General features: G+C 31.3%; 1 long non-coding RNA gene across 10 annotated transcripts in view; it reads right to left on the minus strand.

Annotated features, from left to right (window-relative positions):
- Window positions 1–18,757, minus strand: part of LOC127735369 (uncharacterized) — a 187,876-nt gene that overhangs the window by 24,717 nt on the left and 144,402 nt on the right. The window contains exon 8 of one of the 10 annotated variants that reach the window (XR_007998360.1): window positions 4,871–4,895. The exons of 8 other annotated variants lie outside the window; for them this stretch is intronic. This is a non-coding gene — a long non-coding RNA (uncharacterized LOC127735369). Of the gene's footprint in view, window positions 1–4,870; window positions 4,896–15,267; window positions 16,996–18,757 lie in introns of those variants that run through there. One more of the 10 variants, XR_007998361.1, reaches the window with a different exon arrangement.

Raw genomic sequence — 18,757 nt, forward strand, 5'->3', positions numbered from 1 at the left:
CTATGGGTACTTATTGTGCAATCCTGCGACCGGACTCTTTTTTGTAATGATATGGAGCAGTTCATACAAAACATCCCCAAAGACAACAAAAAAACATTTTGAAAAAGAGTTGCAAAAGATGCCAAAAGGACATTCAAATCATAAGTCGAAAACAAACTGAAAACACCTTGGCAAAAAAAGAAAAAAAGACCAAAAGACAAACAACAATAAGCAAAACACATCATAGAAAACTAAAGACTGAGCAACACGATTCCTACCAAAAACCGGGTTTGATCGCTGGTGCTCAGGAAGGGTTATTTGTCTATTTCATTTAATCTTTCACTATGCCAAGTGTCATGCTTTATCATAAGTGGCTGTAGAATACAATTTCTTATAAGCTGGATAAAAAGGTACCTTACAATATGAAAGTTTATCAATTTCCAAAGTTCTTTAATTTCTCTTTTAGATAAATAGAGGATGTTTGTTTTTTATTCGTATCTTCTTTTTCGATTTTTGCAATTTGAAGATTGATACACTACTGTAGCCTAAATTTGCATTTTGTTGTCAGAATTTTTAAGTTCCTATATTTTCTGAAGGTCCATTTGAAACACCTTTTCGTAAAAGTGTGGAACTATTTTTCAAGCAGAGTTGATATTTCGACAATATCCGACATTTTCCAGAACTAAATCTGGTTTGAATTAATACACTTAAGTTGTAAAAATTCGGAAAGTATGAGAATTTGATCTTGTTTGTTTTTTTTTCAAAATTTGCGGCTACGAAAATATCTTTGAACAATCTAGAGTAATAATAATGTCTGTATTTAATAGCAATACACGTTTTTGAACGAAATCATTGTCTTGGTATTCAATTTTAACCCTTCATTTGTCAAATGTGTGTGATTTTAGTCAGATTTGCTAGGATGGGGTAATCGTAATCAGCTGTAATCGATTACATTTTGCAATGTAACCCTATGTAATTAATAATCATGCAATTTCTGATTACAAGTAATCGTAATGTAATCGATTACAGTGTGAAAAACAGGTGTAATCATGATTACTTTTAGATTATTTTAAGATTACATTCATATGATTACTTGTTGATTACAAATTTTGTATATGAAAAAAATTTTTGATAGACAATATAAAAATAAGAAGATGTGAAGCATGAATGAAAAATTATCAAACTTGTATTCACTATGATGGATCATTGTTAACTGTGAAGTTGGGCTTGTAGAGTGAAATTTGTGTGATTTGTTTTGTAAACAGTTTACTAAATTAATTAACCTGTTCCAATGCTTCATTGTGAGATTGAGTTCTTGTGATACAATTATATGCTTTGAAAGCATTTTGTTTTTCTTGGTGAGACACTTCTGATATTAGCTCATATTTAAGTTTACACAATATTTTGGTATAACTACATGGAAATTCAAAAGCATAAAACATTTAGTACCAATTTGACTTTGAATTTGACTTTGATGGTCGACATAAAATGAGCCATTTAATTAATAATGGAATTTAAAACCAATTTGGATTTTTTACAATTTGTACACATTTTGTTTTCCATAAATATGTTATAACTTTATTGATATTGCTATTAAGACAATTAAATTTTAATACCCAAGCTCAATATTGTTTGTCAAAAAAATGAAATTAGTGATTAACACCTGTAAAAACATATGGATGTGTCAATTATATCCCCACAGACAATACAACTATACTTAATTGAATTTCCATTATTTTTTTCAGGTTTTTTGTTATTTGGGCAGTTGGCTATTTTTTTAGAAAAACAATGTTATATCTTTTAAAATGACAGATCTCTTAGATATCAAATACATTGCTTCATGGAAGAAAGCCAATATTTTTCAGATTATTTCAAAGAGATAAAAATGATAAACAAGTCTGGAAAATCTGTAAAATCGAAATTTTCCTCACTTTCAAAACTGAAGCTACAGACATGGCAGAAGGCAAACCAGGAGTTTGAATATACCAATTTATTGTTTAGTTGAATGATTTATGGTGTTCATTGTTTTCAGTTGAAATTTGTTGGGGTAGGGGAAATATTTTCAATGTTTTAAGGTTTTACACTATTAAAAATAAGCCAGTTCTGGCGTTAATCGATATTCTTTAGAATTATAACAATCAAGTTTATGATTTAAACATACTTGGATAAAACAATGCAATACATGTGTAAATATTTGAATATCTGCAATCTGAAAATTTGCCTTTGTCCTTGTTTACTGACTACAAACATAGTTGCTTAATATATTCAGATTAACAATAACTTTCAAGACAAGTAGAAATTTTAATTACTGTTAATATCTTATTTGTAAGGAACACCGAATACACGTTTATTTTAACATTCCTCATAGGGGGTTGGTGAAATTATTTCAATTGTGAAAATAATTGTGACCAACAAAGTAGAAATCCTAATAATATTTGGAAAACTGATACCCTGGGCTTTTACTTTATGCCATACTTGAAGATGAAATGAATCCTTGTATATTGTTAGACACCATCATGTGTGTTTTTTTGCGCGGCGTCATAGCCAAAAATGTTTTTAGCATCATATATGTACAACCACTGGGTCGATGCCACTGCTGGTGATTGTTTCCTGCCTGAGTGTATCACTAGCCCAGTGTCAGCACTTATATGAATTATCATTGAAATGGTCATAATTATAAATTAACTGCTTACAAAACTTTGAATTCTTCGAAATACTTAGGATTTTCTACCCTAGGAATAGATTACCTTAGCTGTATATGCGAAAATATAAGTGACTTTCCATGATTTAAAAAAAAAAAAAAAAAATATAGTATACAATTAAACAAAACTTTAAATTTAAGTTGTTTTTAAATGGAACCATCTTTAATTTTTGTTTTGTTATTAAACATTTTTACACATTAATCATAATTTAACTCTATTTTCTTTATTACAGGCATTTGTAGCTCAAATCTCTCGAATCAATTCAGGAGATACAAATCAATGTAAACACAAAAAGTAAGGGATTCTATGAACTAAAAAATGAGCTATACCGAATGCGTCGACAGGGTAGCCCCTCCTGCTATTCGATGCATCATCTGCTAAGCAATTCCATGCTTAAACATACTTAAACAAAATGGCGCAAACGGGCAAATGACACAATCGGTAAATGTACAGATCAATCGACTATTGTGGTATCTAAATTTCTAAAGCCACTAAAATTTGACGCTATTATCCTTTGTCAATTGAAAACAAAGGTCACATTAGTTAACTGAGGTGTAAATGAAAAAAAAAAATTCTAGTTCAGAGTTGGTAAACAAAGCAGTTCAATTTGCTAAATTAGAGGCAACAGTATTTGTATCGATAATCAAAATTCATCTATACATTACGGAGATACAAATAAAGGTAAAACAATAAAAAAAAATCTAAAAGAATCGTGTGAACTCCTGAAGAGGCGACACCAACTATGCATGCATCAAAAGCAATGCGAGTCAAAATTATGACACAATTGGTAAATTTGTATACCGGACAGATAGTCTGGTACATAAATATCTACGACTGTTTTATTCTTTGACATTGTACGTCTGACACATCATGTTTACACATTTCCTGACCGTTAATTATCTAAAGTGTTCACGTTTTCATACGTTCCCTTGTGTCAAATGTTTTAAGTTTGGGCGGGGTTTGTGTTATGAAGCTTTACACAGGAGAGCGCTTCGGGTTGACTTATTTATAAAGTTCTATTTTCATTAACCAATATTCAGATACTTTTAAATACATTTTGATAGAAGTGCAGTCCCATTTTTCAATAGAGGCAACAGTAGTTTATCTCAATTCAAATCTCATAAATCGAACATGTGTATTCAAATACAGGTAAAATAAAGTAAAAATCGTATGAACTTTAAATATGTCAAACACCTGTTTAAAGAATGTGGATTAATTTCGGTCAGAGATGTTTGTTATTTTCGATAATTTTCGAGACCTTCCTTTAACTCCAGACTCAAAATTGGTATGCAATTCATTTTGCTTAGGTGTGTTCTATCGTGTAATATTTGTACTTCCCTTAAGTTTTGCAGAAATTTCAATACATGACTCACAATGCAGTTATGCTTTCTCAAGGTTTTATTTATAATCTATTGTCTGAAACCTAGTGCCGACATATTTTCTGATGGTCAATTGGAAATACCTGTTGGTAACTAAGCTGAACAATTTTACTTTCAGATTTAGTCAATATCTTCGAAGATTTATAACAATTATCAATTTAAACTAAAAAGAAACAGGTATCGAGTTTTACATTACTTTCATATTTCATTCGTATGTTTACGAGAAATATCAAAAAAGAACACAAACTTGTTGTTTTAATTTTTTCAAACATTGTTTTCTAAATGCAGCTTAGTTTAATTGATGCTTCATAACATCTGTTCTCAAAATGCCTTGGTTGAATAAAATATAAAATAATAAAATACCAAACGCCAAGCAAAATTCAAAACAGAAAGTCCCTTATCAAATTGCAAAATCAAAAGCTCAAACACATCATACGAATGGAAGACAGTTATCATATTCCTGACTTGTTACAGGCATTTTCTTATGTATAAAATGATGGATTAAACTTAGTTTTATAGCTAACTAAACCTCTTACTTGTATGACAGTCGCATAGAATTCCATTATAGTCACAAAAATGAGTGAGCAAACCAAACATACATAATAGGTAAATATGTACAGCAGTCAACATTGTGTTCGAATCTAAATCACTACAAAAACAAACAACTATGTCAAAAAAGAAAAACAAAATGACATGTAGACACCCTATAGACAAAGCACTCAAGCAAAAATGAAAGAAAAGAATACAAATAATTGCCATAGCACAATAACAAAATGTCATAAGATGGATTATACATTTGGTAAGACTCACCATAAATTTTATTTATCGCTTTTTTCTGTAAAATATAAATGATGGTAAATTTTAAAAAGAAAATACCATTCATCAAACAAAGGTTCAAAATGTATTTTTTGTTTTCATTATGCTTTTCAAAAATTGTAATCAACATCCAATAATGCACTTTTATATGCACGATTGATTTTATAGTATAGTGTCTGAAATTTAAAGTATACATTTTTTTCTGATACATAAATGAAATGACTTGTTAGTAAAAGCGTTGAACCATTCTACGTTAATATTTTATAAATATGTTTAACAATTTAAGGAAGTATGCTTAAATTCGAGATAACAAAATGTGTGTTCAATTCAACATTGCTATTTAGATAATTGTTTTTCGCAAAGAAATCTTCAATTTTTATTTTCCTTCTAAATAGTTTACTCCATTATTCAAAATGCAGCTCTCTGCGCTGATTTAGAGGCAACAGTAATTTACCGATATTCAAATCTCATAAATATATTAAGGATCTACAATTCAGATGAAAAAAGCAATAACTGAGGGCATCGCATAAACTCGCATAAACTCAAAAAGAGCCAAACTGACAGCTGCCTCCACAAAGTTAGCACTTACTGATATGCATGTATTACCAGCCATGGCAGTCTTTAATTTGAAATATGACATATAATCGGTAAATTTACCAAATAGACAACTATTCTGATAACTAAATATCTACGACCGTGAAAATCTTTTAACAATTTTTTATTTGAAACATAATGTTGACATATTCATGATTGTTAACTCGTAATTTAGTCAAAAATGGTTTATCGATATTAAATGATAAGAAATATCTGTTGATAAAATTGCCAAATTTCTCTTCTTTAAGAATTGATAAATGTTTTTTTACAATTATCGAGTCTTCCGTACATTCGAGATCAAAAACTATTAATGAATGTTTTAGTGTATTATTTGTGACTGACGTTGTTAACATTTATTTCTATGTGTGTTCAATTTAACATTGCTGTTAAGCTAATTGTTTTTCGCAAAGAAATCTTCAATCTTTTTTTCCTTCTAAATAGTTTACTCCATTATTCAAAATGCAGCTCTCTGCGCTGATTTTAGAGGCAACAATAATTTACAGATATTCAAATCTCATAAATATATTAAGGATCTACAATTCAGATTAAAAAAGCAATTACTGAGGAAATCGCTCGCATAAACACACCTAAACTGAAAAAAAGCCAAACTGGCAGCTGCTTCTACAAAGTAAGCACCTACTGATATAGATATAGGAAGATGTGGTATGAGTGCCAATGAGACAACTCTCCATCCAAGTAACAATTTATAAAAGTAAACCATTATAGGTCAAGGTACGGCCTTCAACACGGAGCATTGGCTCACACCGAACTGCAAGCTATAAAGGGCCCCAAAAATTACTTGTGTAAAACCATTCAAACGGGAAACCAACGGTCTAATCTATATAAAAACGAGAAAAGAGAAACACGTATGAACTACATAAACAGACGACAACTACTGTACATCAGATTCCTTACTTAGGACAGGTGCAAACATTTGCAGCGGGATTAAACGTTTTAATGGTACCAAACCTTCTTCCTTTTCTGAAACAATAGTATAACATCACAACATAGAAAAACACACTATAAAATATCTATTGGAAAGCTTAACTCAATCAAAAAACATAAATTAACACACAATGAACGAATAAATTTGATCTGTGATACCTGAATGCAAATACATAGTTAATAAAAATTATAAGGGATAAATAATTAAGTCAAAAGTAAATAACAGGTTTAAACAAAGTTAAAGTATGATTCCACTGTGAAATGTTAAACAATATTTAGAAAATAATCACTTTTGAAAAAACCTGCGTCATATTATACACAGGTAAATGAAAATAATTTTGTTGTTAAGTATACTTCTTCTTCTGTGTGTATAAAATCATGATATGCATGTATTACCAGCCATGGCAATCTTTAATCTGATATATGACATATAATCGGTAAATTTACCAAATAGACAACTATTCTGATAACTAAATATCTACGACCGTGAATACTAGACGCTCAAATATTTTTACTTTTTTTAATTTGAAACATAATGTTGACATATTCATGATTTTTAACTCGTAATTTAGTTAAAAATGGTTTATCGATAATAAATGATAGGAAATATCTGTTGATAAAATTGCCAAATTTCTCTTCTATTAGAATTGATAAATGTTTCTTTACAATTATCGAGTCTTCCGTACAGTCGAGATCAAAAACTATTAATGAATGTTTTAGCGTATTATTTGTGACTGACGTTGTTAACATTTATTTATATTTGCCTTAAGCGTTGAAAACTTCCAATGCATGAACCACAATGCAGTTATAAATGCTTTACTGTTTATAGTTCATTTTCTGAAACTTCAATCTTACATGTTATCTGAGAGTCAATTTGAAAAACGTGTTGGTAAAAGCGCTGAACAATATTTGCCTCAGATTTTATCAATATGTTAATCAAGATGTCTAGCAGTTTCCTCAATAAAAGAAAAAGAAACATGTATCGAGTTTAACGTTGCTTTAGAGTTTGATTTGTTGGTTTTACGTAAAACTTCTAAACAAGCTTCAAAAGAAAAAATACGGTGTTTTCAAAAATGCAGGCTATTATATCTGATTCGTCCTAACATCTAAAATCGCTGAAATTTGTTGAATCATTTCGACAAGTTAAGCGACTTTCATTGCATTTCAGTAAAAAGTATGTAAAAGATATCAAAGGTATATTTAAATTTATTAGTCGAAAATAAACTCACAATGCCTTGGCAAAAAATCGAAAAACGATCAAAAGACACCACTATACAAAACTCAACATAAAAAAATATAGACTGTTATAAAATACTGGTTTGTTTAATGTATGCATGTAAATATCTTCCGTTATTGCATTTTGCATTTAGAACATTTTCATTTTTTGTTTATCACAATGCAGCTAAATTTGACTCTCATAAATCCATTATAACTACAAAACTCAGAGTAAAAAACAAAATCTGAGGAAATCGCATGAACTCTAAAGGGAGCAGTACTAGTTACGGGTACGGGACAAGCCCATCCTGCTATGCATCAATTTGTCAATTGCAAATGTATGTTTGTAAAAGTGCCAAACCATTTTTCTTTCATATTTTGTCAATTTTGTCAATGTACGATAAAACGAAATGAATTAAACGATGTTTGGTGTTTTGTTTGTTTTCACTTGTAAAGTTTTTTTTATTACATAATATATATATACTTGTCGTTTTAAATACAAATATGGTGTTTTATTAATGTATCCTAGTATATTTGATGCTTTCTAATATCTGGTCTTAAATTGCTTTGTTTAAAGGAGATAAACTGTGCATGAACACAGAATTGCTATAACCTTTTTAATCGCCTTGCTTTCTGCTTCATATACATAAATGTCAATTATCAAAGAAAATTTCTTATCTGAAACAATTTATTTTTCAAAGTGCAATTCTATTTTTGTTTTCATTAGAATCATTGTAATCCAAGCCCAACAATGCAGTTTAATTTCCTCTTTTGATTTTATAATGTATTATCTCAAACTTGAAACTAATTTTCCGGCGTTTAAAAATTTTGCCGATATCTTAAAAAATTTTAGTGACTAACCTTAAATAAAGGACTATACAATTTGTCATTTCTTTATGCTTTAATGTTTGGTACATAGACATATTCTTTCATTTTCATTTTGCTTTTCAAATATTTTAGTTCCGCTTGCAAATTAAGTGTTTAACGATATTCAAATCTCAAGAATTTTTTAAGAAGCTACAAATCAGGGTTAACAACTATATCTAAGGGAATTGCCAGAACTTCAAAAGGATACCGTATGCATTGACATGGTAAGCCTCTCCTGCAATGTTCGCATTAGTAGATCTGTGAATCCATATGCAGGCAAAATGGCATTATCGGGAATATGACACAATCGATCAATTTAAAGATGAGACGACTATTTTGGTGAACTGTGTGTAAGATTTCAAAAACTTGTCTCTCAAATACCAATAAAATTGAGAATGGAAATGGGGAATGGATTTATGAGAGTCAAATTTAGCTGCATTGTGATAAACAAAAAATGAAAATGTTCTAAATGCAAAATGCAATAACGGAAGATATTTACATGCATACATTAAACAATGGGGAATGTGTCAAAGAGACAATAACTTTTTCAAGTTATTGTCCGAAACTTTAAGTTTACATATTTTCTGACCGTTTATTGATTGTATATTTAGACGAGAGCGGTTTACCCATGTTCAAATGCATGGAAATACCTGTGGATAAAGGTGCAAAATTCTTTTTGAGAGTCGTTGAATATTTTTTACAATTTCCGAGACTTTCCTTGAATTCCAGACCTAAAACTGGTATGAAATTAACAATGCTTTTGTGTGGAATTTGTGATTGACTCTAACCGTTGCAGAAATTTCAATCCATGACTCATAATTCATTTATACTTTCTAAATATCATTTCATATTTCATATAATTTAATAATGAAAGCCATGAACAATTTGCTGTTCAGATTTGTTCTATGATTTGGACAAATACAGAAACAAAATGGACGGAAATATCGAACTCCAAGGTATATTCAATAAAGGGGAGAACGATAAAAACTGACCAAATTAAGGGTAAATTTCTGAAGAAAAAAAGTGTGTATTTTATCTTTGCTTAACAATTTAAAGATTTACATGAAGATATCTTCATATATTTCATTTTGCTTTTGAATATGTTTATCCATTTATCACAATGCAGTTATATTTAGTGAAAAAATGTATAACAAAAATACCAAACTCAGGCAAATTCAAAAAGGGGAAATCCCTAAAAACTGACAAATCAACAGAACAAGTGAAAAAGATTTGCCATACTCTGAAGAAAATAGTGGGTTAAACCTGGTTTTACAGCTAACTAAACATCCCACTTGTATCACATTTGTTTATAGTTCCGTTATATTGTCAAAATTGAGAAAGCAGCCCTAACAGATACAATAAGTTACTCTGACTATATTTGGGATCCAGTAGCCTAAACTGTGAAAACATTACAACACAGACGTACAACAAAACTGATGATTAAAAAATAAAAAAAAATATACAAATTAACCTTACAAAGACGCCAACAAAAAAGGGGCAGTTAATACACCTTATCCTATTTTCCCGCCATTACTGGACATCGCAGAGTTTCCCGTAACATTTTGACGTAATAATAGAAAATATCAGACGTAACAATGGAAAAACGATTGTTGTATGACGTCAATAGTTCAAGAGGCCAGATTCTTGGGTCAAGCGCCGCATATTTCCAAATAGCGATAAGTTCTATTGTCATAAACTTATCATGAATGCCAGGATTAAAATGTTGTAAGCCAGACACGAGTTTCGTCTACAAAAGACTCATCAGTGACATAAATTTGACAAGGACGTCACCAAAAAAACAAATTGTCGTTGATAGTACATACCGTATATAGTATACACCTTTATAAACAGGTTTAATCCACCATTTTCTACATGAGGAAATGCTTGTACCAAGTCAGGAATATGGCATTCTTTTTTATGTGTTTGAGCATTTGATTTTGCAATTTGATAAGGGACTTTCCGTTTTGAAATTTCCTTGGGGTTTGGCATTTTGTTATTTTACTTTCTTCGATAAAGTTAAAATGAAGTAAATATAAATACAAAGGTAAACAAAATATAAACAACCCTGTAAAAACTCTTTGTGTCCGAATCGCATCTCAGGACAAACTGCACAAGGAATGTCCAAAGTGAAAAAGTCTAAAACCCTATGGCGGGATCCATAAATACCGAAACACGTCATAAGTCATACGACAAAACAAACACAATAGCACGAAGACAAATTACAGCGAAACTAAAGAAAATTAAAAAGATATACAACGTCAGCATCTAGAATCTATAACTCAAGACCATCTTTTATTATTTGTAAAGTAGACACTGAATAGTTCATGTATTTATCTTGGTTCTTAATATACTTTAAATACAAACTTTCTGAGAAAAAGAACGAGACGTTCTTTGACAAAATCCTGGATCATTAATTCCGTATCCAGGTTCAGATGACGTTTTACAAAGTCTGAGTAGCAGCTTAAAGCTCTTGAATGTCGAATGAGTTGAAAAATGTATACTCCATACGCGGCTAAAGTTTGAATATTGCTGCTTAGGTGAAGAAAAATTGTTATCAAATTTGGGGTAAATGTCTAACAAAAAATGCGGAGGAAACTGTATCTGTAGTTTCTTTAATCTCTAGTTTAGAAAGATATGTAATGGGACCCAATCAGAAAAGTTTTGATTGTTAATTGAAAGAACAGCACCCATATACCTGTATGTGAAATAAATAATCAAGTCTCTTTGATTTTCTAGTTTTTTTTTAGAAGTTTCTGAAGGAACTTTGGCTCATATGAAGATAAGAAAAGTTCTGTCTGAAGAGATGCACAGTTGGTTGCCATGGGACTGCCGACAACCTACTGGAAAAGTCTACCTCCAAATTCAACAAATATATAATCAATGAGAAATTCCAGCATGCTGATTACTTGTTCTTCTGTGTAGCATGTTTTATTTTCGGGCTGATTTTAACAAAATGTGTAGAATTATATACCAAAACCATAATTTGTAGCGTATGGTATCATTTTATGGATGAAAGCATTGTGGATTATTTCTTTAACATGGGTTTTATTTTTTCATGTTTTATGGTGGTTTAAAGGGTGAAAAATCAAAAATTTTGCTAGAATTTATTTCAGAAAAAGAACGGATTTTAAATCTGCTAGAAGTTCTTCTGAATGTAGAGAATCCACGTATGGCTATTGCCAGTACGTGAATAAACAGTGTCACAGTATTTCTGTAATCCCTTTTTCACTGTGGACAAATTTTTGGTTAAATTCCTTTGTGGATCATGTAGATGAGCCCGCAATATACCTTTAAATAAGAGTAATTTAGAGGCACCATTAGAATACAGATATTAAAATCTCATAAAAGCCTCAAGTTAGCTATAAAACCAGGTTTAATCCGTCATTTTCTACATAAGAAAATCTTTGAACCAAGTCAGGAATATGACAGTTGTTTTCCATTCGTTTGGTGTGTTTGAGTTTTTGATTTTGCTATGTGATAAAGGAATTTCCGTTTAGAAATTTGCTTCGAGTTCGGTATTTTTATTATTTTACTTTTTAAGAAGATACAAATAAGGTTGAAAAATTAAAACTGATGGAATCGCATCAATTTGAGAAGAAGTGATACCGGTTTCTCCGACAGGGTAAGTTCGTCCTTTTATGCATTCATAATCCGTACTGCAAATCTTAACTCATTTAAAATGTGACTTTTGCGAATATTACACAATTGACAATTGGTGAAATTAAAGATTAGAAGATTATGCTGTGTTTTTAATTACAAATACGATGGGTTTTTTTAAATGCAAGCTAGACATAGGATGTTTGCTTATATCTAATCTCAAATGTTTTCATAGTTTTCATTTTTTTGAATACTTTTTTTCAAGTAAAATAACCTTCACTCTCGGAACCATTACCTTTATATTTTTTACTTGTTATCTGTGTTTAATATAAAAGCATACATGAAAAAAAAATACAGAATTTAAACAATTTTTTTTTTAATAATCTGTAAAAGGAGTAGGTTCACGAAGGGTCAATATAGGCCCTAACATAACGTGAAAAAGTAAAATAACAATAATACCGAACTCCAAGGAAAGTCACTAAGCAAATGGCAAAATCAAAAGTTCAAACACATCGAACGAATGGATAACAACTGTCATATTCCTGACTTGGTACAGACATTTTCTTATGTAGAAAATGGTGGATTAAACCTAGTTTTATAGCTAGCTATACCTCTCACTTGTATGACAGTCGCATACAATTCCATTATATTGACAACGATGTGTGAACAAAACAAACAGGCATAATAGGTAAGATGCCAAAAATAGGGGTACAGCAGTCAACATTGTGTTATAATAACAATCATTATAAAAATAAACGAATATGTCAACAAAGAAAAGCAAAAAGGCATATACACAAAGCATATTAGCAAAATCGAAAGACAAGAATACAAAAATTTACCATAGCACAATAACACAATGACGGGATATCAAGTACGGAACCACGTAAATTGGACATTACCAAAAAATAGACTAAACAGTAAAAGTAATAATTTACAAAGACAAATAAAAGAATACTATAACACGTTATTAAGATGATAAACAACGTCAGTACCTAAAATCTATACTTCAAGATTATCGTTTTTTATTTGTGAAGTTGATACGGAATATTTATCAACAAGGTCTTGGTATCTTCCGATGAACTTTTTTTTAGAAAAAGGACGAGACGTTCTTTGACACACCCCTGGTTCATCAAATTTCTGCTCAAAGACCGGTGACATTTTACAAAGTCTGAGTAGCAGCTGCAAGCACTTGAATACCGAATGAGTTGGGAAATGTATATCCCATATGCAGGTGAAAATGGTATTTTGCTACTAAGGTGGGGGAAATTGATAATTTCAAAATTAAAATCGTCTCGTTTGTCAAAAATTCTGGTACTGAGATGCCCGCTTATGTCAAATTCGAGGTATAAGTCTAAAAATGAGGCAGAGGAAGCCGTTTCTGTTGTTTCTTTAATTTCTAGTTCTGGAGGATATATTGATGGAACCCAATCAGAAAAGTTTGGATTGTTAATGGAAAGAACATCATCAATATATCTGAATGTGAAATAAAAGGATCTGGCTTCTTTGATCTTCTTGTTTTTGACAAGTGTCTGAAGGAACTCAGAGAAAGATCGAGATTTAAAATCATCAAGAAGTTCTTTAGAGTTTTTTTTTTAGAACCCACATATTGATAATACCACTACGCGAGTAAACAGTTTCAAAGTATTTCTGAAGACTCTCTTTTACTGCGGACAGAATCTTTGTCAATCTAATGGACAATTCTTTCGTCGAACATGCAGATGAGCCGGCAATGTACCGTTGTTTGTACGGAATTTTGTGAAGCTTAGATATCCAATACAAATAAGGTAAGTCTTCCGATTTGCTGTTCAATGTAATGTTCATTGAAGCCACGAAGCACTTCGCCAAAATCTCATCCTTGTCAAATGATATGTTTTTGTAAAATGAGTTCTCATTTATTCCTAATTCTTGTACAAGACACTCGTAGTAGTACGATTTACATACAAAGACAATATTATTTGAATCTTTGTCCGCAGGATCAACAACATACTTATCGTGAAGAGATGACAGACATTTCACAACCTCTTTGTCTCCAAAAACGGACTTTGGTCGGTCATTTACACAGTTTTTCAACTTATGAATGCGACGTTTTATCAGAGACCTGATTGTTTTGACCCATTCTGACAAGATGTCCAGTTCAACTTCTTGTCGTTTAGCCTATGCTCTAGCGTAGTCCTCAATGGAATCCATAATTATTTTGAAGTAATGGTTCCAATTGATGTGATGGGGTTCTCTAAACTTAGGATCATGAAATATCACCTTTCGGAGATGTTGGAGACCCGATTGTTTTGACCCATTTTGACAAGGTGTCCAGTTCAACTTCTTCTCGTTTAGTCCATGCTCTAGCGTAGTCCTCAATGGAATCCATAATTATTTTGAAGTTTACTTTTATTTATTAAGTAATAGAAATAAATATTTTTTAAGAAAATAAAAGTTCAACAAGCTCTGACGCATAAGAAGACTTATGATGTCAAAATGTGCACCCTCATTAAGAAAATCAAAGTTTTGACTATTATTATGTTAAAATTTTAATATTTTGTTCTTCAAACAACATTCGCCACATACGAGGACAACCGTAAAATTTTTGTTGGGACGTTTATCTGACCCATAAACATCTTATAGGAACTCTGTAGGAGTTTTTGACGTGATTGCAGTGTACTTATACTATACATTACGAATCTTTCAAAAATATTGGCGGGAAAACTGTGATTTGGATAGTTTAGGATGAGTTATTGCCCTTTTAGAATTAAATGTTCATCTTCCCCTTTTTTAACATGATCAAATTGCAGAATATTCATATATACAAATAGATTTGACATGAAATATATCCTTTTAACATTGATCATGTAAGTCACTAACAAAGTAGAATATAATAAGTCTGTTAGAAATGGAAGATCATGGACTGTAATGATGTTTGACAATTCTAATTAGATGAATGCTGTATGGGAATAAATGCGAACTCAACTTGCGTGTTTAAAGGCATAAAAGTTATGGAAATTAAATCTTTGAGAGTTATCTGTACTCATGTCATTTTAAATTATCAGTATAAAAATAATTACAATATGTTCAGCCAGGAACAAGTAGTTCAGTTGTTTGTCGTTGGTTTATGTCTGTCATATTTATTTATTTTTTTCATAATTTTGTTTTTTCTATAAATTAAGCTGTTAGCTTTCACGTTTGATTTTTTTTTTTTCTTCATTTTTTCATGTCGGGGACTTTTAATAGCCGACTATACGCTATGGTGTTTTTCTCGTTGTTTAAGGTACGGTGACCTATAATTCCTTATAGTCACTTATTTGAATTCTGGTGGATAGTTATCTCAATGGCAATCATACAATATCTCTTTATTTATATATGGTATGTGTAATTTTTGCCTCCTTTTACGACAACCAACAAAATAAATAGACAGGACGATATTGATCGAATAAAGTACTATTAGCTGAAAATGAGTTATGAATTATTGATTATACGTCTTAAAATATACATTTACTATACGTGACCAGCTAAGTGATTTTAAGCCTTATAGAGGTAACAGGGTCAAAATGAGTTTTTTTGCATTTTAATGAAGTATACTGTTATGCCTAAGGGTAGGAGTTAAGGATGATAGGTTTATATGTATCATGTATCTTTCTTTTCTTGTGTTGCTCAGAGAGTTCATTCCTACTTCCACTTTCATTTTCGTGTTCCACTACTCTAAGCTGCACTGTTGTTTATATATTATGAACCATTGGCGTAGCTTACGTTGAGGTAACCGAGGCAGTTGCCTAGGTAAAAAATGATTAAAAACAAAATAAAAAACTGGGTTTTTTTTCACAAAATGCAGCAGACTCGCTACTAAACCAACTTGTATATCGTCTTGTTGCCTTTATTGATTCATACCGTTTGGGCGTTATGCAAGACTTGTGGAAACATTTCCCTCTGGAAATCCCGACCCCTTTGCGGTAGTTTTCTAAATATGTTAGAGTCAAAAGAAGTCGACACAATTGAAGCTGAAAAATTTAAATCCTACCCCAAGCAAAATCAGTAGAATAGATGATGATCCATTTCACGACCCGGTAAATTATTAATTTTGTGTGAGAATAATTCCTAGAATATGAGGGTCTGAGTGAAGTTTACAGAAATTTAAAATGGTGCTGAAATATAAAAGAAAGGAAATCAAATTATGGACAAAAAGGATTAAAATAAATATTTGAAGTCGCCCATTCAAACCCTCATATTTAACCGGTTACGTCTAAAATTGAAACATCGTTGTGTGTTGACATTTTCCGTAATACGTGTAGTACTCAAATTAGTACAGAGTTTCATTGATTTTCATATAAATTAGAATAAAATATACATTAATCAATATGCACAGAATAATGATTTGTATGTTGTTCTAAAGTGTTATTCTCGCTTTTTAAAATTTTATAGTTTTTCAATAGCAGGGAATTTGAAATACTCGAAGGAGTCATTTATTCCAGCGACATATATAGTAAATGTCTGTTTCTATATAAAAACGGAGTCATTTATTCCAGCGACATATATAGTAAAAATGTCTGTTTCTATATAAAAACTTCAACCAAATACTGTTTTCATTTATTATGAAGACTTCAGAAAAACGAAAATGTTTCCGTTAGTACTTCAACGGTTGTCACTTTCACAATAGGAAAACCATGTAAGAATTTGAAGACATTCCAAGAATTATCAGGGCGAAACACAACCCATAAAAGTGCCGTGGTGCGTTTTACATGTAGCATGTGTCTATTTCTTAGTTGATCAAGAAATGGTGCTAGTGTAATGTCTGGTAATGTTTCTGGTATTAAAACCTGCATACAGCAAAACCAACCAAGAGCATATTATCATCATTGCAGAGTGCACGTTTTGAATCTTGCTGTTGCGTCCACTTGTAAAGCGCAAGGTGAAATCTAAATTTAAAAAAAAATAAGGTACGTAAATTGACATGGTTTCTTAGCTGTATTGTTTGACATGCTGTGTCATTAAAGTATACCCCATATCCATCTCCTTTTATTCTCAACGAATTTAAAAAATCTGAGTTCACTGAAAGGATTCAATTTGAAATAGTGGTAAATGTATTTGAGAACATTTATGTATTCATCTGAACCGTTGATTGAAAATGATGTAGGTACCAGTAATCAACTAATAAATCTGTAGTATAACTTAGTGTAAGGCATATTAACATTATTATGATGAAATTAAATAAAAGAACTGTTATAATTTTTAATAGATTCTTCTTGTTCAAATTGCAAAACCTAAACAGCTTCTGGGGGCTGCAACCCTAGACCCCTGCCTCGGTAATAACAGAATGCAAGCTACGCCACTGTGAACGAGAGGACTATGGACTATGGATATGAACACTTCATATTTCAGGTATCGCGGCCGTATTATATTGTATTGTATGTATTATATTATTGTTTATGGGAAATAGTTAGGACAGGGTTCGTTCTCACTGTTTGACCAGGGGGTTACCTTGACATGTTCCAAGCTTTAGTTTGACCTGTATATATCGGTTGTCCCGTTTGCTCACCTGTTTTATCAATTAACGTTAAGGGTCTATATTGTAACAAGGGTATGTTTTCCCTAAGGGTTATCTTTGATAAGCCCATATCTCCCTTTTTCCCTCGACAGTTGTACATTTCCATTTGTATTTGCGCCATTTTCTATATTATTGCCGTGGGAACTTCCAGTTATCTAGACCAATCAAAATTGACAGAGATGGCCTAGTTTTCAGAGCCCTTTACTATATATATGTGATTTCACAACCAATCACTACGTTAATTTGCCGGACACACTTTCTGTGTCCGCGGACTTCCGGAAGTATAAATACGGCTGTAGCAGACAATTCTGGCAGTTCACAGCTCACGGAACCTTTACCATTGTTTCAGTTCCATAAACCTTAATCAGAGCTGACCACCTGTGAACCTTTCAACTTAAAACCATTACCAGGTTAATAACCCCGATATATATATATATTTATTACCTGACCAAGTGACCTAGATCATTTTCTACGAAAACTACAACTTTTACGTCGATTAACGTCCAGGGGGGATCCCTGTACTGTTTTTTGCTCTGGGGTATTTATTTATGATATATATTGATATTTTATAACTTATTAAATAGTCATTGTTGAAACTTATAACTGTTTTTGTTATATTTCATCTTATTAAGAGTTAGAAACCAGTGTCTAGACTGCTCAGTTAAGCTATCACCAAGTTATTTGCAGGTTACCATTGCAGTTTCACATTTAACAATGAAAGTTATTGACAGGCCTGCTACCAAGGTGTATCTTGTATCTCGTGTTTAATAATAATTAAATATACACACACAAAAATATCAGCTTCGTGATGCTCGACCAGGGGCGTTACAATACATAGATTCAAAACACCCTGACAAGTTATTTTGTTAGATTCTTCAGAATTAAGGTCATTTTTGTTTTTTACGATTTTATTAATTTTTGAGGAAAAAAAATCGTTTTTTCATGCAAGTGCATCTATTGTGGTTATGTTTGAAATATTTGTTTTTTAAGGGGAAGGTCAAGTCTTTTGCAATTAATCAAAATATACCTGAAACTTTGATAACTAAATAATTTAAGAATTTTTGTATCTATATTAACCATTCGGTTCCCATAGCAACAATGTACAGGAATTTGCACTCAAAATTATAATGACT

Source organism: Mytilus californianus, unplaced genomic scaffold (genome assembly GCF_021869535.1).
Source record: "Mytilus californianus isolate M0D057914Y unplaced genomic scaffold, xbMytCali1.0.p SCAF_3, whole genome shotgun sequence".
NCBI lineage: Eukaryota > Metazoa > Mollusca > Bivalvia > Mytilida > Mytilidae > Mytilus > Mytilus californianus.